The sequence below is a fragment of the Brienomyrus brachyistius genome, chromosome 2, assembly GCF_023856365.1.
Source record: "Brienomyrus brachyistius isolate T26 chromosome 2, BBRACH_0.4, whole genome shotgun sequence".
Lineage (NCBI taxonomy): Eukaryota > Metazoa > Chordata > Actinopteri > Osteoglossiformes > Mormyridae > Brienomyrus > Brienomyrus brachyistius.
Genome location: NC_064534.1, coordinates 35,351,541 through 35,373,007, shown reverse-complemented (window position 1 = coordinate 35,373,007; position 21,467 = coordinate 35,351,541). Strand labels below are relative to the sequence as shown.

General features: G+C 45.0%; 1 protein-coding gene, 6 non-coding genes and 2 pseudogenes across 11 annotated transcripts in view; 6 read left to right on the top strand and 3 right to left on the bottom strand.

Annotated features, from left to right (window-relative positions):
• LOC125715571 (uncharacterized) overlaps positions 1–21,467 on the bottom strand; it is a 277,458-nt gene that overhangs the window by 104,366 nt on the left and 151,625 nt on the right. The window lies entirely within an intron of this gene.
• LOC125731937 (5S ribosomal RNA) lies at positions 8,019–8,138 on the bottom strand (annotated as a pseudogene).
• On the bottom strand, positions 9,210–9,328 carry LOC125732052 (5S ribosomal RNA; annotated as a pseudogene).
• LOC125735694 (5S ribosomal RNA) lies at positions 9,894–10,012 on the top strand. The gene has a single exon (XR_007394986.1). It is a non-coding gene; the product is annotated as a 5S ribosomal RNA (ribosomal RNA).
• On the top strand, positions 16,446–16,564 carry LOC125733315 (5S ribosomal RNA). The gene has a single exon (XR_007392663.1). It is a non-coding gene; the product is annotated as a 5S ribosomal RNA (ribosomal RNA).
• Positions 17,644–17,762, top strand: LOC125734614 (5S ribosomal RNA). The gene has a single exon (XR_007393919.1). It is a non-coding gene; the product is annotated as a 5S ribosomal RNA (ribosomal RNA).
• LOC125733555 (5S ribosomal RNA) lies at positions 18,841–18,959 on the top strand. The gene has a single exon (XR_007392897.1). It is a non-coding gene; the product is annotated as a 5S ribosomal RNA (ribosomal RNA).
• Positions 20,062–20,180, top strand: LOC125734075 (5S ribosomal RNA). The gene has a single exon (XR_007393401.1). It is a non-coding gene; the product is annotated as a 5S ribosomal RNA (ribosomal RNA).
• LOC125735193 (5S ribosomal RNA) lies at positions 21,276–21,394 on the top strand. The gene has a single exon (XR_007394492.1). It is a non-coding gene; the product is annotated as a 5S ribosomal RNA (ribosomal RNA).

The window sequence follows — 21,467 nt, the reverse complement described above, 5'->3', positions numbered from 1 at the left end:
TGGTACAACTATCGCTGGATCCCACATGCTTGATTTGCTTAAAAACATTACCAACCCGCATAACGTGAACGAGGGGAGAAGGCCTGTGGGGTGGGGAGAATTTCTACAAGGCCTGGCTAGACTCAACATGCCTTGCACCCTCATACCTAACCAAGATGTTGGACGTCTCATAGAGTCGATCAAGAACAAGCCCCGCACCGAGGAGCGGCGTGATGGGACACCCCGAGATGGTCGGTCACCGCGAACCCCCCGGAAATTCTTAAGACCCGACTGGCTTGTGTTTTAAAATGCTTTTGTACTTACTTAATTAAAACACTCAAACGTGATATTTTGTCTTTGTGTTTTTTATTTGTCATGCACAATCTTTTTCAAAGCCTTACAACATCTCACCATCTGCATTTTGGTAAACATATTTTTCACACGATTGATATATTTAAATTTAGAAACAAAATGAGAAACCATAGCATCGTTCTTTTTTAAATCATTGCTATAAAACGATAGAATTTTGCAAAAAGAAAAGCCTCTACAGCGGTTAATTAAATAAAAAATGCAATGTTGTCCACACGTCACACTGAGATCGCTTTGAAGCTGCTTCACGTTGCAAACGAGACGGTCACAGTGCCTTGTCATAAAAGCGTTTATGGTCCTCGGAAAGCTGGGGTGATCCGGAGGATTTCCGTACGAGTCGAAAAACTCTGCGGTGCTGTCAGTACCGATGAAAAGCGCCAGCCAGTGCTCCCCGGGTGCCCAACTCGGATGTGTGTTGACGATGAAGATTGCGGGTAATTTTTCAAGTTTTACTGCCTCTAGCTCGTCACAAGCCAACACCCCATAAAAATGTCTAGCAGTCCAGCGGTTTCTGCCAAGGATGTTGGATAGCTCCAATGTGTTCATGACTAGTAGTAATCGTACAATACATTTCTCCTTTGGTTAATCTCGATTATATTGTCGAATGATGCGTAAACTATCAATGTCGCAGTCCTGGCCAGCGGCTGTCGAAACCTCATCTCCAGGCGCATATTTCCGCTTTTAACAATGGAGAGATGCTGATTACATCCCTCGTCGGGTGACAAGTTAAAGGCGTACAAAGTGTAGCCATTTATGTACTCGTTTCTGTCAACAGCGAAAGGCACGTTTTTCAAATGTCTCCCCGTAGCCAAAATCAAACTGTAATATTCACGGGCCACGTTTCCTCGGATAAAATCTGGTTGAAAGGGTTTAGAGGGATACTGCTGGCCATCTACGTAAAGCGCTACAAATTCAGCGTCGTAATGTTGAAAATTGAAGGGGTTTCGATCGTACGCGCCCATAAAACCCATATTATCTACAAGCCCGATGACTACGGTTTTAGGCAGCTGACCTAGAAACAAATTTTCTTGAGCGCAGACACGGCTACCCGCGGCCACACTAAAAGTTTTCATACATACTCTCTCGATCGGGTATTTCGCGTTGGCTGTCAGCAATGCGCTCGCGTGCCCCAGTTTGACAGCCGTCGATACAGAAACTTTTTTAACAAAGAGGGATGCAGATACTATTTTGAGCGAGTACTGCTCAGCTGCATCACCGCTCATGAGGCAAAACTCATCTTTGTTTCGGACCATTTTAATTTTGACGTCGACCCCATTTAGCATTAGCCGCTCCTGAAAAAATATGTCAGAGTGTATTGGGCCCATCAAATCGAAAACGCTGCTTCTTGCCGAAAATGCGGCTCTTTTCTCTAGCCCCGCGTTAAGGCCTTGCGGGTCTGTCTCATTCATTCCTGTACTGCTGTCTTTGAAAAACAACCCGCAGGTAAACTGTCTGGAGAGCGTACCGACGCTATAATTAAGCAGGCACTCTATCATCGCTCTGTAAGGGTAAGTGTTGCTAGATTGGCTCACTAGCCGGTCACCCAGGGATACGTCCACTTGTGAGAAAATGGAGGCGATCGGGTAATTTATGACTCCCACATTTGCCCCTGCGTCAATGTTTGTACCGTTAGCTCTTGTGATCCGACACCGGAGATGCAGTAGCGTGTTGTTGAGATCTAGGTAATCTTCCCCATTACCGGCGATAAAAAACTCCAGGGGGCCATTATCAGTTAAGGCTGAGAGTGGTGGCACTTCCACGTATATATTCTTATCAATGCTTGCTTGCGTGTATGGTATTGCAAAAATATCCAATTCTGATTTCATACACTCTTCCGATATGTTGTGAATGAGGGCCATAGTTTTAGAAAATGTATCTTCTTCTCTGTGCTTTTTTGGCAACCTTCTTCTCGCGCTTCTTTTTGACTACTGTGACTCTCTTGGGTATTGCTTTGCGTTTTTTAGCGGTGGTAATTCGATCCCCAGGGGGTCTACGACGCTTGCCTCGAGCAAGCACCATGAGCCCCGAGCCCTCTTGTGGCTGTGCTGTCAATTGACCCGTCATGGCTCCTGTTACTACGTCTTTAACGATATTTTGGGCGGCCGATTTTAAATGCGGTTTCGCCATATTGAAAGTCCTTTTCAGAAATGGCACCGCCATTCTGAGGAGTCCTCGAAAAAGCCCTCCCAGACCCCCACCGTACATAACGGGGGCTCCATTGTATCCGGGTAGACCGTTACCCGCTTGGTTTCTGTAGTATTCCACATATCTATGTGGATCTGAAAAGCCGTCGGCGCTGTACATTATTGGGGGTAGTACTGCTTAACCGGTCTGAAATGCAGTTTTACGAGCGTTTTCCCGTATCGGAAGGGTATCGCCTTGTTCTGGTCAGACTTTAACTCGATGACAATGTTATCAATGTGATTCTTGCAGAGCGACATGTAATGAATCCTGTCGTAAGATATTGTGACCATCGAGTTGTGTTCCCCCGCTATATGTACGCTCCGTAAAAGAGGCACGTGGCTGTCACCCACTCTTTGATGCTCGACAATGTCTGAATACACGTAAATCGTGTAAAAACCGGCGCTTATGTCGGCGGGGTACGGTGCCGCTGGTCTATCACCAATCTTCTGAAATACATCAGGCACAAACCCTAGCATCCGTGCAAGGTTACCTTTCGCTTTAAAGGCAACGTGCGGTGGTCCGATCATATACACTTTGTTTTTTATCACGCTATAGTCAAATTTTAGTTTTGACCCTCCTAGAACCGCATTCGTCTCACTGATTAGTTTTTCAATATCTCGGTAATATCCTGCCTTTAGCTTGTACTGTAGGGTCGACGGTATCGACATCCATCCTGTCACGTAAAATAAGGTGTCTTCTTCTTCTACCAGCGTATCCCATGTACGCGGGTAATGGATTTCGGCTAGGCCTACTTCCCATTTACCATTCAGTTCAATCGGCTTGGCTAGTTTTGTCGTGTAGCTTGATATGGTATTGTGTGGGAAAACATCCATAGACGCATTGCTTGGGAGCGTGACATAAAAGCCGCTTTCCTCCATGGCCGCTTTTGGTGGAACTGAACACTACAAACACGGCCCGTCGCACTTATATGTCAACTACTTGTTTAGCAGGAACCCAGCTGTTAAATTTGTCTGGCCATCCCTGCCATTTCACTAAAAACATTTTTTTACCACGCAGCGTTTTTTCCGCAACGATTTTCTCAACTTTGAAGTTTTTGTCTTTGTCTAGTCTGATCTTTTGTAGCTCTTCGGTGTAAAATGTCCCCTCTATGATTTCGCCGTCATAATCTTTTAACCTATACACCGGCGGTGCTCTAGGTAGATGTTCGGCGACGGTAAAGTACTCGTCCGTAAAAGTTTGCTCGTATCCTTTGGTGAATTTTCCCCGTGCTTTAGACACCCTGACCACATCTCCAATTTTAAACTTATAGCGGTGCTTTTTAGATGTACTCGGCATCAAACCATAAATGTTGTTGAAGACTTGGGCCGCATTCTGTGCATTTACCTCAACCGGTTTCATTTTAATGGTACTGTGGTGGGTGTTATTGTAAGCTCTCGCTAGGTCTTGTACAATGTCCACATACCTTCTTGTATTATAAGCTGTAAAATAACGCCACATTCGTGTCTTTAATGTTCGGTTAAACCTTTCCACTACAGACGCTTTGACATCGTTACCCGTGGCGAAATGTATTATTCCATGTTTCTCGGTAAGCTTATGAAACGACGCGTTAAAAAACTCTGTCCCGTGGTCGGTTTGTAGCTTTTTAGGGGTCCTGCCTTCAGAGAGAATGTTTTCAAACACTTTCTTTACCTCTGCACCCGTCTTGCTTTTAAGACATCGAACCCATGCGTATTTTGATAGAATGTCTATACACGTTAACATGTATTTAAAATCGTCATTCTGTTCCGCGTAAGCCGACATGTCCACCAAGTCAGCTTGCCATTGAGAATCGATATTAGTCACAAAGACTCTGTTCCTTTTAAAGTTAAACCTGATCGGTTTATGTAATGTGTACGCATCTTCACCAGATAGCCATGTAGCAACTTGTTTCTTATTTATATTACACGCACCTTCTTCTTCATCTATCAGAGATCTGTATAATCTATCGGGGCCTCCAAAAGACCCAGGGTTTGATGGTGTATAATAGACACGTTTCAAGCGCTTGTCATCCATCGTGGACCTCTAGCAATAATGACAAAGTGTTTTTGAGTAAACTCATTTTATTTAGAACGCATGCAAAAATTGTCAGAAACACATAGTTCAGCGTTTACACATCAGCCTGGGGTTGTTTGTATGCGTGCAAAATACAGAATTCATTAAATGCGTCATCTATAGCCCCCTCGTAATCTGCCCCTTCACCTTCACGTTTCAACTCGCGCAATTTCTCCCGCACGTTTATTTCATCTTTAAGATCACACATGCCTCAACAGCGCCCTGTACTTTCACTGGTGAGGGGTGGGGATTGAACACCGACACCGCTTTCGTGATGATGTGTTTAAACCATGGTCTATACAGCTTTTTGACCAACTTTTCAAAATTGTGAAAGAAGTAAAATGGCTCGGGGTCGTACAGGCACGTGTGCCGACGCTGGCTAGGATGCATCACAGAGCAACCTACACAGTCCTCCTTCAAGTCCTCCTCGATCACATGATCCAGAATGCAGGCAAGTGCCCCTTTGATAATTTTCATGGCAGAGTCAGTGATGCTCCCATCCACAACATCTTCAGACAATGACAGCGCAGCAAAACGCTCGCAGAGTTCGTCGATCGTCGGTGACGGGGACCGTGGTGTTCCCAAGAATACATGAGGGGTCGCCGCTGCAGCCTCAAACATCGATGACGGCCATTGCGCCCATGTTGGGCTCGAAGGGGGTGCCGATGAAAGGCACGGGTCGCCATACGGCCCCCATGATGCGGCCTGCTGAAGGTCAAAAGGCTCTGGTGAGTTGTCAAGTCGCAGCCCAAAAGTCGATTGCTGTATCGGTGGCAGCCGAGGACGGGTTTCAGCGTTGTTCAGCGGCAGTCCAAAAGTATTCTCTTCTATCAGTGGCAGCGTGATCGTTTCAGGAGATGGCGGGATAGTCGAAGTTGTCTGTTTGCACGCCATTGCAAGCTGGGGAGTTGTGTCTCGTTGTCTTTGAGTGCTGGCTCACAGGAGCGATGGGTATTAATACGTTTTTCACCATGGTTAAGTACAGCCTTCTCTCATCTTATTGGTTGCTACTGCCACAAATGGGGAGGGGCTAATGATCCCCCCGTCGATCTCACTTTGTTCAAACTTTTTCTCGAGTTTTATACAGATACATTCTTTATACGAGAATATGCTGCACAGAGCCCCATGCTTGCGTTGTCTCCACGGCTTGCGGGGTGCCCATGTTGGGTTTAGCGGCACTAAGTCACAGTTATGGAGCGTCGCTGGTGTCATCAAACTCATGGCTGGAACTGTCTGTATGAGACAATTTGACAATTGCTCGCCATTTGACAGTTGCTTGACGCAACGAGCAGGCTCAATAAAGGAAATGCTGTGTGGATCTACGCGCATGCGCTCGCTTAAACAAGAATTAACCGCGTTATTCTTTGATTATTGCTATCTAAAATGCTCAGACCGCTTTACTTTATTATTCACATTGGCAGAAATGTGCTTCATTCCTTAAAAACATTACGGCTATAGGTGTTTTATTTGCTAAAACAGGCGCTTCGCCGGCGTCGCCATTTTGAAAGGGGAGGCGGCGTGGGTGCGCATGCGCCAAGCGCCGGACTATCGATCGGCCATTCCGCCCCGCGTTGTTCAAACAGACAAGTCGCATGTGTCGGAGCTCCGGCGCGTTTCGGCCTATTTCTTCTAAAAGTTTGCCGCTTGCATGCTTTCTTCAACCTGGTAAATATAACTAAAGTCTTTCGTGTTGGTTAAATGTAATGAGTGATCGCTTCTTTTAAAACGACGGGCTTGTTTGTTGTTTGCGCTTGTTTAAATTTGCTGCTTCTTTCGGGCATGTCTGCTTAAAATAACCCTGCTTTTTCTTTTAAAATAACACTAAGGGTATTCCTTCTTTTGGTGCTTTCTTTTAAAACATTTTGGTGCTTTCTTCTTTTAAAATACGCCGCGGCGCTTACTAACAACACAGGGCCGGACGGACGCCCCCGCTGAACGTGTATGCGCTAGCTTGCCATTATCCTGCTCTATGTTTTATTATACCTTAAAAACGTAATTAAAAAAACCACATTAATAAAATACATGTAATGTATTTTTATTCTATTAATCTCCCAAACCACCCTATCGGCAACACGTGGCATAAGCATGTATTGATACCATATATGGGCATAACGGCAATCTCCCAAAACCATATCGCCCCCTATCGGCAAAACGTGGCATAAGCATGAATTAATACCATATATGGGCATAAACCCTCGACCAATCAGAATCAAGGATACGCCACTTCCTCTTATGACGTCAGAAGCGGAGAATTAAGCTCCGCCTAATGTACCACCTAATATATATATCAGACCCTACCCCGCTTAGCTTCCAAGATCAGACGAGATCGGGCGTGTTCAGGGTGGTATGGCCATAAACGAGAGCTGCGAACAAAAACAGCCCTTTTGCATTACACGCCTCTATACATGCCAGTTAGTCCCATTGGATCCTACTCCTGTTTTTTTTTTTTTTTATCTGACTCACACTGCAGCACCACCATCCAATCGGCAGCGCCGCACCCACACCAAACATTCACCAAACTACTCAGCCGGCAGCCTACCACAATTATTCCATTCTTTCCGCATCCGCACACTTCCTTCTCTTTAAGTCCTTTTCACTACCGAACAGGTTAATCGCCGCACGTCCCCCGCCGGCAAACATTACTCATTTGCCTACCGCATGCAGGCTTCTCTTAAAGACCCTCTGTTATCAACTCCGCTAACAGTCACAAAATCTCCGCCGCACGAAGCCCACTGGTAGCTGCTGAATCACATGCTTCCCCAAAATGTCGCGCTGTCAGAACACTGGGAGCTATACACGCCAACAAGTCCATACTGCAGGCTGCAGCCAGAACAATTTTCTACATTCAAACATCGACGGCCTCTTCTCTCTAAAAATTCACCAGACCGCTTCTACCACCAGCAAAGAAGTTTCCATCCCTAATTCCTCTGTGATTCCCACTAACCTAAACATTAATCTGGCATTGAAGGGTGTGAATTACCCCGGCCAACTTGCTCTTTTAAATATAGCTTTTAGCAAGTTTTGAAAGGAGGAGAAGAGCAGATAATATGCGAATAATATCGAGTCTTCTGTGGCGAAGTGGTTTTTGCATAGAAAACAAAGTGGTGAGTTGAAGAGGAATTATATCAGTACTTTGTTTAAAACTGTGTGTAAAAAGCTGTCTCTTTATCATTAACAATAAGTTGTAAAACGTGAATGGGGAGTGACAGTCTTCAAGTTTGTGAGAAGATCGCTCCCTGGTGGAATAAAGGCACGAACAGCTTACAGGACCTAGAATTACCAGGCAGTATTAAGAGTAAAACGGTTTCCAAAAGCTGCCTTTATGAAAGAGAGAGAAAAAAAATATATATGTAAAATAGTAAAATGGAAGGGGAGTGATAGATTTAAATTAATAGAGAAGTGGAGCGCCCCCTGTATAAAGTAAAAGTGAGAAAAGCTTACAGCACCTGGTATTCCCAGGCAGTCTCCCTTCCAAGTACTAACCAGACCTTACCCCGCTTAGCTTCCGAGATCAGACGAGATCAGGCGTGTTTCAGGGTGGTATGCCTGTAAGCGAGAGCTACTACCAAAAACAGCCCTTTTGCATTACACGCCTCTACACATGCCAGTTAGTCCCATTGGATCCTACTCCTGTTTTTTTTTTTTTATCTGACTCACACTGCAGCACCACCATCCAATCGGCAGCACCGGACCCACACCAAACATTCACCAAACTACTCAGCCGGCAGCCGACCACAATAATTCCATTCTTTCCGCATCCGCACACTTCCTTCTCTTTAACTCCTTTTCACTACCGCACAGGTTAATCGCCGCACGTCCCCCGCCAGCAAACATTACTCCTTTGCCTACCGCATGCAGGCTTCTCTTAACGACCCTCTGTTATCAACTCCGCTAACAGCCACAAAATCTCCATCGCACGAAGCCCACTGGTAGCTGCTGAATCACATGCTTCCCCAAAACATCGCGCTGTCAGAACACTGGGAGCTACACACACCAACAAGTCCATACTGCAGGCTGCAGCCAGAACAATTTTCTACATTCAAACATCGACGGCCTCTTCTCTCTAAAAATTCACCAGACCGCTTCTACCACCAGCAAAGAAGTTTCCATCCCTAATTCCTCTGTGATTCCCACTAACCTATACATTAATCTGGCATTGAAGGGTGTGAATTACCCCGGCCAACCTGCTCTTTTAAATACAGCTTTTAGCAAGTTTTGAAAGGAGGAGAAGAGCAGACAATATGCCAATAATATCGAGTCTTCTGTGGCGAAGTGGTTTTTGCATAGAAAACAAAGCGGTGAGTTGAAGAGGAATAATATCAGTACTTTGTTTAAAACTGTGTGTAAAAAGCTGTCTCTTTATCATTAACAATAAGTTGTAAAACGTGAATGGGGAGTGACAGTCTTCAAGTTTGTGATAAGATCGCTCCCTGGTGGAATAAAGGCACGAACAGCTTATAGCACCTAGAATTACCAGGCAGTATTTAGAGTAAAACGGTGTGTAAAAGCTGCCTTTATGAATGAGAGAAAAAAGAAATATATAAAATAGTAAAATGGAAGGGGGAGTGATAGATTTAAATTAATCGTGAAGTGGAGCGCCCACTGTATGAAGTAAAAGTGAGAAAAGCTTACAGCACCTGGTATTCCCAGGATGTCTCCCATCAAAGTACTAACCAGACACTAGCCTGCTTAGCTTCTGAGATCAGACAAGATCGGGCGTGTTCAGGGTGGTATGGCTGCAAGCGAGAGATTCCACCAAAAACAGCCCTTTTGCATTACACGCATCTATACATGCCAGTTAGTCCCATTGGATCCTACTCCTGTTTTTTTTTGTTCTGGCTGCAGCCTGCAGTATGGACTTGTTGGCGTGTGTAGCTCCCAGTGTTCTGACAGCGTGACGTTTTGGGGAAGCATGTGATTCAACAGCAACCAGTGGGCTTCGTGCGGCGGAGATTTTGTGGCTGTTAGCGGAGTTGATAACAGAGGGTCTTTAAGAGAAGCCTGCATGCGGTAGGGAAATGAGTAATGTTTGCCGGCGGGGGACGTGCGGCGATTAACCTGTGCGGTAGTGAAAAGGACTTAAAGAGAAGGAAGTGTGCGGATGCGGAAAGAATGGAATAATTGTGGTAGGCTGCCGGCTGAGTAGTTTGGTGAATGTTTGGTGTGGGTCCGGCGCTGCCGATTGGATGGTGGGGCTGCAGTGTGAGTCAGATAAAAAAAAAAAAAAAAACAGGAGTAGGATCCAATGGGACTAACTGGCATGTATAGAGGCGTGTAATGCAAAAGGGCTGTTTTTGGTAGTATCTCTCGCTTACGGCCATACCACCCTGAACACGCCTGATCTCGTCTGATCTCGGAAGCTAAGCAGGGTAGGGTCTGGTTAGTACTTGGATGGGAGACCGCCTGGGAATACCACGTGCTGTAAGCTTTTCTCACTTTTACTTTATACAGGGGGCGCTCCACTTCACGATTAATTTAAATCTATCACTCCCCTTCCATTTTACTATTTTATATATATATTTTTTTTCTCTCATTCATAAAGGCAGCTTTTAGAAACCGTTTTACTCTAAATACTGCCTGGTAATTCTAGGTGCTGTAAGCTGTTCGTGCCTTTATTCCACCTGGGCGCGATCTTCTCACAAACTTGAAGACTGTCACTCCCCATTCACGTTTTAGAACTCATTCTTAATAATAAAGAGACAGCTTTTTACACACAGTTTTAAACAAAGTACTGATATTATTCCTCTTCAACTGACCGCTTTGTTTTCTATGCAAAAACCACTTCGCCACAGAAGACTCGATATTATTGGCATAGCAAGGTCTGCTCTTCTCCCTTCAAAACTTGCTAAAAGCTGTATTTAAAAGAGCAGGTTGGCCGGGGTAATTCACACCCTTCAATGCCAGATTAATGTTTAGGTTAGTGGGAATCACAGAGGAATTAGGGATGGAAACTTCTTTGCTGGTGGTAGAAGCGGTCTGGTGAATTTTTAGAGAGAAGAGGCCGTCGATGTTTGTATGTAGAAAATTGTTCTGGCTGCAGCCTGCATTATGGACTTGTTGGTGTGTGTAGCTCCCAGTGTTCTGACAGCGCGACGTTTTGGGGAAGCATGTGATTTAGCAGCTACCAGTGGGCTTCGTGCGGCGGAGATTTTGTGGCTGTTAGCGGAGTTGATAGCAGAAGGTCATTAAGAGAAGCCTGCATGTGGTAGGCAAAGGAGTAATGTTTGCCGGCGGGGGACGTGCGGCGATTAACCTGTGCGGTAGTGAAAAGGAGTTAAACAGAAGGAAGTGTGCGGATGCGGAAAGAATGGAATAATTGTGGTAGGCTGCCGGCTGAGTAGTTTGGTGAATGTTTGGTGTGGGTCCGGCGCTGCCGATTGGATGGTGGGGCTGCAGTGTGAGTCAGATAAAAAAAAAAAAAAAAACAGGAGTAGGATCCAATGGGCCTAACTGGCATGTATAGAGGCGTGTAATGCAAAAGGGCTGTTTTTGGTAGGGTCTCGTTCGCCTACCAAAAAAAGCTGTTCGTGCCTTTATTCCACCTGGGCGCGATCTTCTCACAAACTTGAAGACTGTCACTCCCCATTCACGTTTTAGAACTCATTCTTAATAATAAAGAGACAGCTTTTTACACACAGTTTTAAACAAAGTACTGATATAATTCCTCTTCAACTCACCGCTTTGTTTTCTGTGCAAAAACCACTTCACCACAAAAGACTCGATATGGCATAGCAAGGTCTGCTCTTCTCCTCCTTTCAAAACTTGCTAAAAGCTGTATTTAAAAGAGCAGGTTGGCCGGGGTAATTCACAATATATTGTTAGGTGGTACATTGGGCGGAGCTTAATTCTCCGCTTCTGACGTCATCAGAGGAAGTAGCGTATCCTTGATTCTGATTGGTCGAGAGTTTATGCCCATATATGGTATCAATACATACTTATGCCACGTGGTGCCGATAGGGGGGGTTTGGGAGATTAAACTTTAATAGAATAAAAATACATTACATGTATTTTATCAATGTGGTTTTTTAATTACGTTTTTAAGGAATAATAAAACATAGAGCAGGATAATGGCAAGCTAGCGTATACACGTTCAGCGGGGGCGTCCGTCCGGCCCTGTGTTGTTAGTAAGCGCCGCGGCGTATTTTAAAAGAAAGCACCCAAATGTTTTAAAAGAAGAAAGCACCAAATGTGTTAAAGAAGAAAACCCTTAGGGTTATTTTAAAAGAAAAAGCAGGGTGAATTTAAACAAACAAGCCCGAAAGAAGCAGCAGAAGAGCAAATTTAAACAAGCGAAACCAACAAACATACACCCCGCCGTTTTAAAAGAAGAGTACACTCATTACATTTAACCAACACGAAAGACTTTAGTTATATTTACCAGGTTGAAGAAAGCATGCAAGCGGCAAACTTTTAGAAGAAATAGGACGAAACGATCCCGGAGCTCCGACACATGCGACTTGTCTGTTTGAACAACGCGGGGCGGAATGGCCGATCGCTAGTCCGGCGCTTGGCGCATGCGCACCCACGCCGCCTCCCCTTTCAAAATGCCGACGCCGGCGGAGCGCCTGTTTTAGCAAATAAAACCCCTATAACCGTAATGTTTTTAGGGAATTAAGCACTTTTCTGCCAATGTGAATAATAAAGTAAAGCGGTCTGAGCATTTTCGATAGCAATAATCAAGGAATAACGCGGTTAATTCTTGTTTAAGCGAGCGCATGCGCGTAGATCCACGCTGCATTTCCTTTATTGAGCCAGCTCGTTGCGTCAAGCAACTGTCAAATGGCGAGCAATTGTCAAATTGTCTCATACAGACAGTGCCAGCCATGAGTTTGATGACACCAGCGACGCTCCATAACCGTGACTTAGTGCCGCTAAACCCAACATGGGCACCCCGCAAGCCGTGGAGACAGCGCAAGCATGGGGCTCTGTGCAGCATATTCTCGTATAAAGAATGTATCTGTATAAAACTCGAGAAAAAGTTTGAACAAAGTGAGATCGACGGGGGGATCATTAGCCCCTCCCCATTTGTGGCAGTAGCAACCAATAAGATGAGAGAAGGCTGTACTTAACCATGGTGAAAAATGTATTAATACCCATCGCTCCTGTGAGCCAGCACTCAAAGACAACGAGACACAACTCCCCAGCTTGCAATGGCGTGCAAACAGACAACTTCGACTATCCCGCCATCTCCTGAAACGATCACGCTGCCACTGATAGAAGAGAATACTTTTGGACTGCTGCTGAACAACGCTGAAACCTGCCCTCGGCGGCCACCGATACCGCAATCGACTTTTGGGCTGCGACTTGACAACTCACCAGAGCCTTTTGACCTTCAGCAGGCCGCATCATGGGGATCGTATGGCGACCCGTGCCTTTCATCGGCACCCCCTTCGAGCCCAACATGGGCGCAATGGCCGTCATCGATGGTTGAGGCTGCAGCGGCGACCCCTCATGTATTCTTGGGAACACCACGGTCCCCGTCACCGACGATCGACGAACTCTGCGAGCGTTTTGCTGTGCTGTCATTGTCTGAAGATGTTGTGGATGGGAGCATCACTGACTCGGCCATGAAAATTATCAAAGGGGCACTTGCCTGCATTCTGGATCATGTGATCGAGGAGGACTTGAAGGAGGACTGTGTAGGTTGCTCTGTTATGCATCCTAGCCAGCGTCGGCACACGTGCCTGTACGACCCCGAGCCATTTTACTTCTTTCACAATTTTGAAAAGTTGGTCAAAAAGCTCTATAGACCATGGTTTAAACACATCATCACGAAAGCGGTGTCGGTGTTCAATCCCCACCCCTCACCAGTGAAAGTACAGGGCGCTGTTGAGGCTGTCATGTGTGATCTTAAAGATGAAATAAACGTGCGGGAGAAATTGCGCGAGTTGAAACGTGAAGTTGAAGGGGCAGATTACGAGGGGGCTATAGATGACGCATATAATGAATTCTGTATTTTGCACGCATACAAACAACCCCAGGCTGATATGTAAACGCTGAACTATGTGATCAAAATGTTTCTGACAATTTTTGCATGCGTTCTAATTAAAATGAGTTGACTCAAAAACACTTTGTCATTATTGCTAGAGGTCCACGATGGATGACAAGCGCTTGAAACGTGTCTATTATACACCATCAAACCCTGGGTCTTTTGGAGGTCCCGATAGATTATACAGATCTCTGATAGATGAAGAAGAAGGTGCGTGTAATATAAATAAGAAACAAGTTGGTACATGGCTATCTGGTGAAGATGCGTACACATTACATAAACCGATCAGGTTTAACTTTAAAAGGAACAGAGTCTTTGTGACTAATATCGATTCTCAATGGCAAGCTGACTTGGTGGACATGTCGGCTTACATGGAACAGAATGACGATTTTAAATACATGTTAACATGTATAGACATTCTATCAAAATACGCATGGGTTCGATGTCTTAAAAGCAAGACGGGTGCAGAGGTAAAGAAAGTGTTTGAAAACATTCTCTCTGAAGGCAGGACCCCTAAAAAGCTACAAACCGACCACGGGACAGAGTTTTTTAACGCGTCGTTTCATAAGCTTACCGAGAAACATGGAATAATACATTTCGCCACTGGTAACGATGTCAAAGCGTCTGTAGTGGAAAGGTTTAACCGAACATTAAAGACACAAATGTGGCGTTATTTTACAGCTTATAATACAAGAAGGTATGTGGACATTGTACAAGACCTAGCGAGAGCGTACAATAACACCCACCACAGTACCATTAAAATGAAACCGGTTGAGGTAAATGCACAGAATGCGGCCCAAGTCTTCAACAACATTTATGGTTTGATGCCGAGTACATCTAAAAAGCGCCGCTATAAGTTTAAAATTGGAGATGTGGTCAGGGTGTCTAAAGCACGGGGAAAATCCACCAAAGGATACGAGCAAACTTTTACGGACGAGTACTTTACTGTCGCCGAACATCTACCTAGAGCACCGCCGGTGTATAGGTTAAAAGATTATGATGGCGAAATCATAGAGGGGACATTTTACGCCGAAGAGCTACAAAAGATCAGACTAGACAAAGACAAAAACTTCAAAGTTGAGAAAATCGTTGCGGAAAAAACGCAGCGTGGTAAAAAAATGTTTTTAGTGAAATGGCAGGGATGGCCAGACAAATTTAACAGCTGGGTTCCTGCTAAACAAGTAGTTGACATATAAGTGCGACGGGGCGTGTTTGTAGTGTTCAGTTCCACCAAAAGCGGCCATGGAAGAAAGCGGCTTTTATGTCACGCTCCCAAGCAATGCGTCTATGGATGTTTTCCCACACAATACCATATCGAGCTACACTACAAAACTAGCCAAGCCGATTGAACTGAATGGTAAATGGGAAGTAGGCCTAGCTGAAATCCATTACCCGTGTACATGGGATACGCTGGTAGAAGAAGAAGACACCTTATTTTACGTGACAGGATGGATGTCGATACCGTCGACCCTACAGTACAAGCTAAAGGCGGGGTATTACCGAGATATTGAAAAACTAATCAGTGAGACGAATGCGGTTCTACGAGTGTCAAAACTAAAATTTGACTATAGCGTGATAAAAAACAAAGTGTATATGATCGGACCACCGCACGTTGCCTTTAAAGCGAAAGGTAACCTTGCACGGATGCTGGGGTTTGTGCCTGATGTATTTCAGAAGATTGGTGATAGACCAGCGGCACCGTACCCCGCCGACATAAGCGCCGGTTTTTACACGATTTACGTGTATTCAGACATTGTCGAGCATCAAAGAGTGGGTGACAGCCACGTGCCTCTTTTACGGAGCGTACATATAGCGGGGGAACACAACTCGATGGTCACAATATCTTACGACAGGATTCATTACGTGTCGCTCTGCAAGAATCACATTGATAACATTGTCATCGAGTTAAAGTCTGACCAGAACAAGGCGATACCCTTCCGATACGGGAAAACGCTCGTAAAACTGCATTTCAGACCGGTTAAGCAGTACTACCCCCAATAATGTACAGCGCCGACGGCTTTTCAGATCCACATAGATATGTGGAATACTACAGAAACGAAGCGGGTAACGGGCTACCCGGATACAATGGAGCCCCCGTTATGTACGGTGGGGGTCTGGGAGGGCTTTGTCGAGGACTCCTCAGAATGGCTGTGCCATTTCTGAAAAGGACTTTCAATATGGCGAAACCACATTTAAAATCGGCCGCCCAAAATATCGTTAAAGACGTAGTAACAGGAGCCATGACGGGTCAATTGACAGCACAGCCGCAAGAGGGCTCGGGGCTCATGGTGCTTGCTCGCGGCAAGCGTCATAGACCCCCTGGGGATCGAATTACCTCCGCTAAAAAACGCAAAGCAATACCCAAGAGAGTCACAGTAGTCAAAAAGAAGCGCGAGAAGAAGGTGGCCAAAACAGCACAGAGAAGAAGATACATTTTCTAAAACTATGGCCCTCATTCACAACATGTCGGAAGAGTGTATGAAATCAGAATTGGATATTTTTGCATTACCATACACGCAAGCAAGCATTGTAGGAGACCAATAACAGAGGGTCGTTAAGAGAAGCCTGCATGCAGTAGGCAAAGGAGTAATGTTTGCCGGCGGGGGACGTGCGGCGATTAACCTGTGCGGTAGTGAAAAGGAGTTAAAAAGAAGGAAGTGTGCGGATGCGGAAAGAATGGAATAATTGTGGTAGGCTGCTGGCTGAGTAGTTTGGTGAATGTTTGGTGTGGGTCCGGCGCTGCCGATTGGATGGTGGTGCTGCAGTGTGAGTCAGATAAAAAAAAAAAAAAACCAGGAGTAGGATCCAATGGGACTAACTGGCATGTATAGACGCGTGTAATGCAAAAGGGCTGTTTTTGGTAGCATCTCTCACTTACGGCCATACCACCCTGAACACGCCCGATCTCGTCTGATCTCGGAAGCTAAGCAGGGTAGGGTCTGGTTAGTACTTGGATGGGAGACCACCTGGGAATACCAGGTGCTGTAAGCTTTTCTCACTTTTACTTTATACAGTGGGCGCTCCACTTCACGATTAATTTAAATCTATCACTCCCCTTCCATTTTACTATTTTATATATATATTTTTTTTTTCTCTCATTCATAAAGGCAGCTTTTAGAAACCGTTTTTACTCTAAATACTTCCTGGTAATTCTAGGTGCTGTAAGCTGTTCGTGCCTTTATTCCACCAGGGCGCGATCTTCTCACAAACTTGAAGACTGTCACTCCCCATTCACATTTTACAACTTATTGTTAATGATAAAGAGACAGCTTTTTACACACAGTTTTAAACAAAGTACTGATATTATTCCTCTTCAACTGAACGCTTTGTTTTCTATGCAAAAACCACTTCGCCACAGAAGACTCGATATTATTGGCATAGCAAGTTCTGCTCTTCTCCTTTCAAAACTTGCTAAAAGCTGTATTTAAAAGAACAGGTTGGCCGGGGTAATTCACACCCTTCAATGCCAGCTTAATGTTTAGGTTAGTGGGAATCACAGAGGAATTAGGGATGGAAACTTCTTTGCTGGTGGTAGAAGCGGTCTGGTGAATTTTTAGAGAGAAGAGGCCGTCGATGTTTGAATGTAGAAAATTGTTCTGGCTGCAGCCTGCAGTATGGACTTGTTGGTGTGTGTAGCTCCCAGTGTTCTGACAGCGCGACTTTTTGGGGAAGCATGTGATTCAGCAGCTACCAGTGGGCTTCGTGCGGCGGAGATTTTGTGGCTGTTAGCGGAGTTGATAACAGAGGGTCGTTAAGAGAAGCCTGCATGCAGTAGGCAAAGGAGTAATGTTTGCCGGCGGGGGACGTGCGGCGATTAACCTGTGCGGTAGTGAAAAGGAGTTAAAAAGAAGGAAGTGTGCGGATGCGGAAAGAATGGAATAATTGTGGTAGGCTGCCGGCTGAGTAGTTTGGTGAATGTTTGGTGTGGGTCCGGCGCTGCCGATTGGATGGTGGGGCTGCAGTGTGAGTCAGATAAAAAAAAAAGAAAGAACATTAGTAGGATCCAATGGGACCAACTGGCATGTATAGAGGCGTGTAATGCAAAAGGGCTGTTTTTAGTAGCATCTCTCGCTTACGGCCATACCACCCTGAACACGCCCGATCTTGTCTGATCTCGGAAGCCAAGCAGGGTAGGGTCTGGTTAGTACTTGGATGGGAGACCTCCTGGGAATACCAGGTGCTGTAAGCTTTTCTCACTTTTACTTTATACAGGGGGCGCTCCACTTCACGATTAATTTAAATCTATCACTCCCCTTCCATTTTACTATTTTATATATATATATATTTTTCTCTCATTCATAAAGGTAGCTTTTACACACCGTTTTACTCTAAATACTTCCTGGTAATTCTAGGTGCTGTAAGCTGTTCGTGCCTTTATTCCACCAGGGCGCGATCTTCTCACAAACTTGAAGACTGTCACTCCCCATTCACGTTTTACAACTTATTGTTAATGATAAAGAGACAGCTTTTTACACACAGTTTTAAACAAAGTACTGATATTATTCCTCTTCAACTGACCGCTTTGTTTTCTATGCAAAAACCACTTCGCCACAGAAGACTCGATATTATTGGCATAGCAAGTTCTGCTCTTCTCCTTTCAAAACTTGCTAAAAGCTGTATTTAAAAGAACAGATTGGCCGGGGTAATTCACACCCTTCAATGCCAGCTTAATGTTTAGGTTAGTGGGAGTCACAGAGGAATTAGGGATGGAAACTTCTTTGCTGGTGGTAGAAGCGGTCTGGTGAATTTTTAGAGAGAAGAGGCCGTCGATGTTTGAATGTAGAAAATTGTTCTGGCTGCAGCCTGCAGTATAGACTTGTTGGTGTGTGTAGCTCCCAGTGTTCTGACAGCGTGACGTTTTGGGGAAGCATGTGATTCAGCAGCTACCAGTGGGTTTCGTGCGGCGGAGATTTTGTGGCTGTTAGCGGAGTTGATAACAGAGGGTCGTTAAGAGAAGCCTGCATGCAGTAGGCAAAGGAGTAATGTTTGCCGGCGGGGGACGTGCGGCGATTAACCTGTGCGGTAGTGAAAAGGACTTAAAGAGAAGGAAGTGTGCGGATGCGGAAAGAATGGAATAATTGTGGTAGGCTGCCGGCTGAGTAGTTTGGTGAATGTTTGGTGTGGGTCCGGCGCTGCCGATTGGATGGTGGGGCTGCAGTGTGAGTCAGATAAAAAAAAAAAAAAAAAACAGGAGTAGGATCCAATGGGACTAACTGGCATGTATAGACGCGTGTAATGCAAAAGGGCTGTTTTTGGTAGCATCTCTCGCTTACGGCCATACCACCCTGAACACGCCCGATCTCATCTGATCTCGGAAGCTAAGCAGGATAGGGTCTGGTTAGTACTTGGATGGGAGACCACGTGGGAATACCAGGTGCTGTAAGCTTTTCTCACTTTTACTTTATACAGGGGGCGCTCCACTTCACGATTAATTTAAATCTATCACTCCCCTTCCATTTTACTATTTTTTATATATATATATATATATATATATATATTTTTTTTTTTTCTCTCATTCATAAAGGCAGCTTTTAGAAACCGTTTTACTCTAAATACTTCCTGGTAATTCTAGGTGCTGTAAGCTGTTCGTGCCTTTATTCCACCAGGGAGCGATCTTCTCACAAACTTGAAGACTGTCACTCCCCATTCACGTTTTACAACTTATTGTTAATGATAAAGAGATAGCTTTTTACACACAGTTTTAAACAAAGTACTGATATTATTCCTCTTCAACTGACCGCTTTGTTTTCTATGCAAAAACCACTTCGCCACAGAAGACTCGATATTATTGGCATAGCAAGTTCTGCTCTTCTCCTTTCAAAACTTGCTAAAAGCTGTATTTAAAAGAACAGATTGGCCGGGGTAATTCACACCATTCAATGCCAGCTTAATGTTTAGGTTAGTGGGAATCACAGAGGAATTAGGGATGGAAACTTCTTTGCTGGTGGTAGAAGCGGTCTGGTGAATTTTTAGAGAGAAGAGGCCGTCGATGTTTGAATGTAGAAAATTGATCTGGCTGCAGCCTGCAGTATGGACTTGTTGGTGTGTGTAGCTCCCAGTGTTCTGACAGCGCGACGTTTTGGGGAAGCATGTGATTCAGCAGCTACCAGTGGGCTTCGTGCGGCGGAGATTTTGTGGCTGTTAGCGGAGTTGATAACAGAGGGTCGTTAAGAGAAGCCTGCATGCAGTAGGCAAAGGAGTAATGTTTGCCGGCGGGGGACGTGCGGCGATTAACCTGTGCGGTAGTGAAAAGGACTTAAAGAGAAGGAAGTGTGCGGATGCGGAAAGAATGGAATAATTGTGGTAGGCTGCCGGCTGAGTAGTTTGGTGAATGTTTGGTGTGGGTCCGGCGCTGCCGATTGGATGGTGGGGCTGCAGTGTGAGTCAGATAAAAAAAAAAAAAAAAAAACAGGAGTAGGATCCAATGGGACTAACTGGCATGTATAGACGCGTGTAATGCAAAAGGGCTGTTTTTGGTAGCATCTCTCGCTTACGGCCATACCACCCTGAACACGCCCGATCTCGTCTGATCTCGGAAGCTAAGCAGGATAGGGTCTGGTTAGTACTTGGATGGGAGACCACGTGGGAATACCAGGTGCTGTAAGCTTTTCTCACTTTTACTTTATACAGGGGGCGCTCCACTTCACGATTAATTTAAATCTATCACTCCCCTTCCATTTTACTATTTTATATATATATATATATATATATTTTTTTTTTTTTTCTCTCATTCATAAAGGCAGCTTTTAGAAACCGTTTTACTCTAAATACTTCCTGGTAATTCTAGGTGCTGTAAGCTGTTCGTGCCTTTATTCCACCAGGGAGCGATCTTCTCACAAACTTGAAGACTGTCACTCCCCATTCACGTTTTACAACTTATTGTTAATGATAAAGAGACAGCTTTTTACACACAGTTTTAAACAAAGTACTGATATTATTCCTCTTCAACTGACCGCTTTGTTTTCTATGCAAAAACCACTTCGCCACAGAAGACTCGATTTTATTGGCATAGCAAGTTCTGCTCTTCTCCTTTCAAAACTTGCTAAAAGCTGTATTTAAAAGAACAGATTGGCCGGGGTAATTCACACCCTTCAATGCCAGCTTAATGTTTAGGTTAGTGGGAATCACAGAGGAATTAGGGATGGAAACTTCTTTGCTGGTGGTAGAAGCGGTCTGCTGAATTTTTAGAGAGAAGAGGCCGTCGATGTTTGAATGTAGAAAATTGTTCTGGCTGCAGCCTGCAGTATGGACTTGTTGGTGTGTGTAGCTCCCAGTGTTCTGACAGCGTGACGTTTTGGGGAAGCATGTGATTCAGCAGCTACCAGTGGGCTTCGTGCGGCGGAGATTTTGTGGCTGTTAGCGGAGTTGATAACAGAGGGTCGTTAAGAGAAGCCTGCATGCAGTAGGCAAAGGAGTAATGTTTGCCGGCGGGGGACGTGCGGCGATTAACCTGTGCGGTAGTGAAAAGGAGTTAAAAGAAGGAAGTGTGCGGATGCGGAAAGAATGGAATAATTGTGGTAGGCTGCCGGCTGAGTAGTTTGGTGAATGTTTGGTGTGGGTCCGGCGCTGCCGATTGGATGGTGGGGCTGCAGTGTGAGTCAGATAAAAAAAAAAAAAAAAAAACAGGAGTAGGATCCAATGGGACTAACTGGCATGTATAGACGCGTGTAATGCAAAAGGGCTGTTTTTGGTAGCATCTCTCGCTTACGGCCATACCACCCTGAACACGCCTGATCTCGTCTGATCTCGGAAGCTAAGCAGGATAGGGTCTGGTTAGTACTTGGATGGGAGACCACGTGGGAATACCAGGTGCTGTAAGCTTTTCTCACTTTTACTTTATACAGGGGGCGCTCCACTTCACGATTAATTTAAATCTATCACTCCCCTTCCATTT